The sequence below is a fragment of the Coffea arabica genome, chromosome 10c, assembly GCF_036785885.1.
Source record: "Coffea arabica cultivar ET-39 chromosome 10c, Coffea Arabica ET-39 HiFi, whole genome shotgun sequence".
Lineage (NCBI taxonomy): Eukaryota > Viridiplantae > Streptophyta > Magnoliopsida > Gentianales > Rubiaceae > Coffea > Coffea arabica.
Window position 1 is genome coordinate 10,246,959 of NC_092329.1, and position 7,459 is coordinate 10,254,417.

At 41.4% G+C, this 7,459-nt stretch overlaps 1 pseudogene; it reads left to right on the forward strand.

Moving 5' to 3' along the window:
- Positions 1-2,295: 2,295 nt before the first annotated feature.
- Positions 2,296-5,171, forward strand: LOC140016207 (wall-associated receptor kinase 5-like; annotated as a pseudogene).
- Positions 5,172-7,459: the final 2,288 nt, after the last annotated feature.

Here is a 7,459-nt window from a genome sequence, read left to right on the forward strand (position 1 = left end):
CGGGAGCAGGGGACCCCCCCGATGAGTCCCTATCCTCCCCGGCTCCCTCCTGGGCTCCGCCAGGGGAATCATGGGGGGATTTTGGGGGAGAGAGTGGAGGTAGCCTGCCGCGCGATGAGCGCGTCGAGCTCGGCTGCCTCCTCAAGGGCTTGGGCCGAAGGGGAGTGGGCAGACGGAGAACTCATGGTATCGGTAGGCTCAAGTAGGTTTGAGGTGTGGAAGCTGGGGTTAGAGAAAGAAGAAGAGGAAGGGGGAGGAGGAGAAGATGGTGATGAAGATGAGGGGGAAGGCGAGGAGAGAACGGTGATCCGGGGGGCTCTGCGGCGGACGGAAATTATAGCAACAGAGGAAGAGGCGCCGGAATGATCCGACATAAAAAATGGGAGGCGGCAGAAGGCAAAAGAGACACTGCAAAGAGGGAGGATGAATCGCAAAAAGGACTTACTGATGACGGCAGGAGAAGGACTGAAGGCTCGCCGGAATCTGGGCACAGGACGCCGGAAGTTGCTGGAAAACGGAAATGTGGGTGCACAGGGGAGTGATAACTTGAAATGCACAAGAAGAAGCGGAAATGGCAAATGGGACAGAGGAGAATTTGGCATCCCCTATTTATGGGGGGAAGAGTGGAGGGAGAACGGTTGCGTGAATTTGAACCGACCCCCATGTGAACGCATTATTGCTGACACGAAAACCGAGGAGGCGGGACAGCTGAAAGGACGCGGGCGCAGCGTCCCTGTGACAGCCCTGTACCAGAAGTGACCTCGGCAGAGTAGTGTGCGGCTCTGGCCTCCCACGTGGCGGAGGTAGATTAGGTCTGCCTGACAGTCCTACCTAATCTAGGGGGCTAGTGCAGAGGCCCCATTCTGGGCCCAGACACGTGGCAGCCCAGGAATGGCCGAGCTGGGCCTTGGCCCTCAGACCCCTGGGAGCGGCCCCGGCCGTACCGACTAGGGCTCCAGGGGAGGCGAAGGTCCTCCCCGAAGAGGTCGGGGGTAATCCCCCTGAGTGCGGGATACTATCTATACTGGGCAAGTCCCGCGTCGTGCGGAGGTCGGGCTCCCTTGCAGGTATAAATAATAACACACATCCACTGTACAAGGTACGCTCACTATTGACAATTTACTCTGGACAGTTACTACTTCCCGTGAACCTCACTCACCGGAAAACTAACTTGGCCGTCGGAGTGCCCTCGGGGACAACCCTCGGGCCCCCTTTGTTAGCTCATCCTTTCTGTTTTGCAGGCTTGGAGTCAGCTCTGCCATCAGCGACCCGAGCTGATCAGGTCAGCTCTCCTAGGGGAAGTCCCGTGCTTCTTCACCCAACATTTTCTATAGCAAGGCCTGGCTGCCAAGATCATTGTGGAAATGTAAGCATTCCATTTCCATTCGGTATTACAGAAGGTTGTTACCTTAACGAAAAATTCTTTATCAACTGCATCAACTCTTCAACATCTGTCCCTCAACCAGTTCTGCGCAACAGTACAATCAATGTCACAGAAATATCTCTGGAAGGTCAGGTGCACCTTATGCAGTATATAGCAATTGATTGCTATAATGAAAACAGAAGTTTATTTTCCCACAATTCACCATGGATGAGATTATCTAAACGCTTTACCTTTAACAGTACAGCTAATAAATTCATTGTCGTTGGCTGTGATGCCTACGGTATAGTTTATGGTTTTGGTCAACACCGGAGCTACGCAACTGGATGTGTCCCTTCCTGTTATTATAAGGAAGATGTAATTGATGGCTCTTGTTCTGGCATCGGTTGCTGCCGGACAGATATCCCACCAGGGCATGGAATATTAATGTGAGGTTGACCAGTCTTAGTAGACACACCAAGGTGTGGGATTTCAATCCTTGCAGCTATGCTTTTGTGGTCGAAGAGAAGGCTTTCAATTTTTTGCAGATAACCTCACCAACTTGAGCGTTGATTTAGTCTTCCCGTCGTGGCCGATTGGACCATTGAGGACGGGTCATGTGAAGTTGCCCAAAGAAACACGACCTCTTATGCATGCTCTGGTAAAAACAGTCACTGTTACGAACCTTTTAGGGGTTGGGGTACCGTTGTTCTTGCGATCAAGGATACGAAGGCAACCCATATCTCCCTGATGGTTGCCAAGGTATGTGTGGAAAAAATTGTTTCATTATCTAATTAATCCATATATGTATGTGTGTTTCAATTCACATTTGAAATTATGCTTCTGCTTTCTATTTTTTTATTGAATTCTATAGCTATTAATGAATGCCAAGATCCAGGTCTTTACAATTGTGCGAAGAATAATGTTTGTTACAACACAGTGGACAACTACACATGTCCTTGTCTCAAATAAATTTTTTCCCAAAGAACTTTCAATCCAAACAAACACGGTCTGGTGTACTTTTGAAAAATGATTTTTACTTGAACAAATCCTTGATAGATCCAACATGATTTTTTTTTTGGGGTAACATTATGCAGATATTGATGAATGTCAAAAAGAAGAGACCAATAATTGCAGATTCGGAGAACTTTGCATAAACGTCGAAGGAGGCTACAATTGCTCTTGCCCGAAGGGGTACCTTAAGAAAGATGATGGAAAAGGGCGTGAAGGTTGCACTAAGAAAAGCCATCAAGCACTTGTGGCTGGTATTCTTGCAGGTAATAGTTTGTCTTTTGTGTTACCGAAGTGTTCCCAAGTATTATACAGATAGGCACAAAGACCAAGCTTGGTCAAAAAGCAAATTACTGTTCTCAGATCAGCTTAATTTGCATTTTGTTTAGGATAAATTTCACTTTATTCCCTGTGATTTAGTATTTTTTACATAACTCCCTATGATTCAAAAACTATATATAATCCCTCATGATTTGGATTAAAGTGTCAAAGTGACGGGAATGATAATTTGTAATGGAATCACCTAAAATGTCAAAAATAACCTTATATAAAGTTGAAAATTATTAATTAACCAAGGGAGGTTATGTGTATATTTTGAAACCATAAGGGGGTTATATGGTAAAGTATTAAACCATAAGGGAGTTAGTGTGTCATGTATTTATAAGGGTAATTTCGACATTTTAGAAGTTCCGTTACGAATGATTATTTCCGTCACTTTGACACTTTAATCCAAATCATAAAGGGGTTATGTATAGTTTTTGAAACCATATGAGAGTTATGTATAAAAACGCTAAATCACAAGGAGGTAAAATGTAATTTGTCCTTTTGTTTATAAACACACATACGCATACGATCAACCCAAACTCCACTTTTTAAATTTTTTGCATTTCTTAAGGAATTATTGTTAGAAAGCCAAAACTACCTAGCTGAGTCAATGTCAACCCAAAGCTCGACCACCTCTTAATCAGGTTTACTTTTGACCTCGAATTTAGCCAAACCAAAGTCAACATATATGTAAACTAAAGAGAGTTAAGAGTATGAAGCACAAGACCAATTCGATGATTAGCCGCATTAATCAAGTGACGTTATCTTTTTATTCGAATTCAAAGTCTTTTCTTTTTTTTTGCTCCCTTATTGTACGGTTTGAAGTCTCCATTAAAGTGAAAAGAAAAAAAAAATTCTAGGGTATACATTTTCTCACATTGCCTATCAGTTAAAAGCATCACATATAGAGAAGCATTCTATTATTGCCGAAGCAATAAACTCAGGGACAAACTCTTGCTTAAATCTTGATCAGAAATATAATCGACAATTTCACTAATATAAACTTGATAATAATCACTTGTATTATACTTCGAAGTTGATATTGCTTTACCCCTGCGCAGTTCAACATGTTCCTTCTCGTTCCTTCCTTTTCTGGGATTTTTCTTCCTCTAAATATTGTAAAAAAAACACTGTCTTAGGTGTTGCTGTGGGCACTATGGTTCTGCTAGTGGTCTGTTCTTGGTGCTTGTACGTGTCCAAGAAAAGAAAGATGATGTGGTTGAAGGAAAAATTCTTTCGAGAAAATGGAGGGCTACTCCTACAAAAGCGACTCAACGGACAAGAAGAATCCTCAAATAGCCCAAGAATTTTTCAGTGCCAGAGATCTTGAGAAGGCAACAAACAACTTCCATGAAGGTAACATTATTGGTCAAGGAGGTTTTGGGATAGTCTACAAAGGTCGTCTAATAGACAACAAAGAAGTCGCTATCAAGAAGTCAAAAACAGTTGATCCCAACCAAATTGAGCAATTCATCAATGAGGTTGTGATTCTGTCACAAATTAACCACAAAAATGTAGTTAAGCTCTTTGGTTGTTGTCTCGAGACAGAGGTACCTTTACTCGTTTATGAATTTATCAACAATGACACTCTTTTTAACCATTTACACAACAAGAAGCGGGCACGTGAAATTAGTTGGGACATCCGACTGAAAATAGGTGCAGAAACTGCAGAAGCCCTCTCATATTTGCACTCCGCTGCTTCACCTCCAATCATCCATAGGGACATAAAGACCACGAACATACTTCTGGATGAGGAATTTACAGCAAAAGTATCCGATTTCGGTGCTTCAAGATTGGGCCTTCTTGATCAAGATCAACTATCTACAGTGGTGCAAGGAACTCGTGGATATCTGGACCCTGAATTCTTCCAAACATTTCAGTTGACAGAGAAAAGTGATGTTTATAGCTTTGGAGTCGTTCTTGTGGAGCTACTAACAGGGGAAAAGCCCGTATGCTTCAATAGATCAGAGGGTGAGATAAGTTTAAGCAATCATTTCCTTTCTTCGATGAAAGAAAATCGACTGTTTCAAATTCTTGAAGATTCTGTCGCGTCTGATGATAATATTGACCAATTGAGACAAGTTGCTGTGCTTGCCGAACGATGCCTAAATGTAAAAGGCGCCGACAGGCCTTCCATGAAAGAAGCAGCAATGGAACTGGTAGGGTTGCGAATCACATCAAAGCATAGTTGGACTCAAGGTTCTCAAGCTTTAAACCAAGAAGAGATTGAGCCCCTGATTGATCATCAAGAACAATCCAATCCCTCCCGTGGCGGTGATATTATGTTGACAACTACATATTATAGCCTCCAAAATCAAGAAATACAGCCAATTGCCCATGGGAGATGATCATTTGATCCTGCGGTCATGGGAAGGACTGGATTGCATTTTTACGTCATCCTTACTTGTGTTTTTGATATTACTAGTGATTATGTTATCACGATATGTTAACATCTTTTTAACGCTAAAGTTCGCAATTATATTTTTATTGTCAACCTCACAACAACATATTAGTATGTTTTTAATTTTCTTTAACCAAGTTCTTTGAAAAAGGTATTGTGTACGATTAATCACCAAACTTTTCTGAAATCTCATCTTACTCCATTGAGCTATATTGATGGATCCAATGGATCCAAATTGATAATCACACATAAACCCACAGGAACAATCTCAAGAATTTGATATATGAGTAAAGGAAAGAAATTTTTTTCTGTTACTCAAAGAAGGCTGCGGCTCCAGAAGAACGAAAAACACAGAGGCTATGCACAAAGACCAAAAACAAAAGGCAACTGCTACTTTGTACAATAGCTAGACACAAAACTTCTAATTCTACTATGACTAACATTATGGGATTTGATCCCATGTAGCCAACTTTAGACTTGCCAAGAAAACTAGCTAATAAACAAATGACATGCGGTCAATAAATAAACTAACCAATCAATCATAGTTTGGTTTATATTTCTACATTGACTCCCTTAAACCAAACTCCTGTAATTTGGACATGCCCAACAACTTCTTCAACTTGATAAAAATCTCCGTCTTCAATGCTTTGGTGAAAATGTTTCAAAGACGCTAGGGTGATACATATTGAGAATGAAGCGTCTGATCACAATGTCATCCCAAAGGCATGGGGTAAATATCAAGTGGGGTCTAGAGGCTTTAGAATCAGTAGGAAGATTAATCAATGTAGAATGGCCCTTTCGGCTTGGGGCAAAACGTTGAATCTGAACAGCTAGAATGAAATTAAAAGGATCAAAGAGGAGATGCAAGCAGCAAGGACTAGGGATGGGGCTAATAGGAAAGAATCCCTCAATTAACTCAGGAAGCAACTGTTTGATGCCTATAAGCAAGAGGAACTTTTTTAGAGCCAAAGAGCAAGAAACAAATGGCTTCAAAGTGGTGGCAAGAATAGGGCATATTTCCATGCTTGTGTGGGTAACAGAAGGAAAAGGAACAGAATATCCAGACTTGAGAAGGATCAGGGAGGGTGTTGTACAACCAATGATGAAATAGGGGTGAAAATTACTCAATTCTACGACCAACTCTTCACATTTTCACAGCCTTCAAATTTTGAGGAGATTCTAAATGGTATTCCTAGGACTATCACCGAGCAGATGAATTTACAGCTTACCAGACCTGTAACCGAGAAGGAAGTCAAAATTATAGTTTTCTCCATGCATCCAAACAAATCTCCCAACCTAGACGGTATGTCCCCTATTTTCTTCCAAAGGTTCTAGAATATCATTAAAATAGATGTAATGGACACTATTCAAAGCTTCTTTTATACTGGATTTCTTTCAAAAGCTATTAATGAGACCCTGGTTACCCTCATTCCTAAAATAGACAACCCCCTGAACCTTGCTCATTTTAGGCCCATCAGGTTATGTAATATTTTATACAAAATCATTTCCAAGATTCTTGTGAATAGGCTCAAACCCCTCCTTAGCTCCTGCATTAGTTATTCCCAAACAGCTTTTGTTCATAATAGGCAAATTCTAGACAATGTTATGGTTGCTCATGAGTACATGCATTGGCTGAAATCAAAAAGAGAGGGGAGGGATGGGTACATGGCTATAAAACTTGATTTGTCTAAAGTCTATGATAGAGTCGAATGAAAATTTCTTTATGCTATCCTCTGTAAAATGGGATTTGCCCCCTCTATGGATTAGATGGATTCATGGCTATCTTTCCTCTGTGTCTTATTCCTTCAATGTTAATGGTGTTAAACGTGGATATGTAAGAAATCAATGGAACAAGGACCTCATCACAGCTTTGTTCTCAAAGGAGGAAGCAGAGGCAATTATGTTATTCCCTCAAAACTTATTTAAAAAAAAAAAAAGACAGATACAAATGGAGATAAACTGCAAATGGGTTCTACTCCACTAAATCTGGGTATGCGAGGGCTAAAGACAAAATCAAGGAGTTGACAGAGATGAATAGACCACAAGTAAACTCCAGCATAAACAAAGAAAGGTCCAAGGTATGGAATCAATTGTGGGGACTGAACATCAAACATAAAATCAAACACTTCTTGTGGAAATGTCTCCATTGCATCCTCCCAACTAACGAGGAAATTTTTAGAAGGACTGGCAAGGGGGATCTACTATGCAAGTGCTGTGGGGAAGAACAAGAAACAATTAAACAAGCCTTGCTTAAGTGCAAGGCTAGAGAGCGGGCATGGACAGCTTTTCCTATTTCATGGGACGACATCAGAGATCATAATTGGAACTTTTGGAAATGGTGGGAACAGATGCAGGAAGCTAGA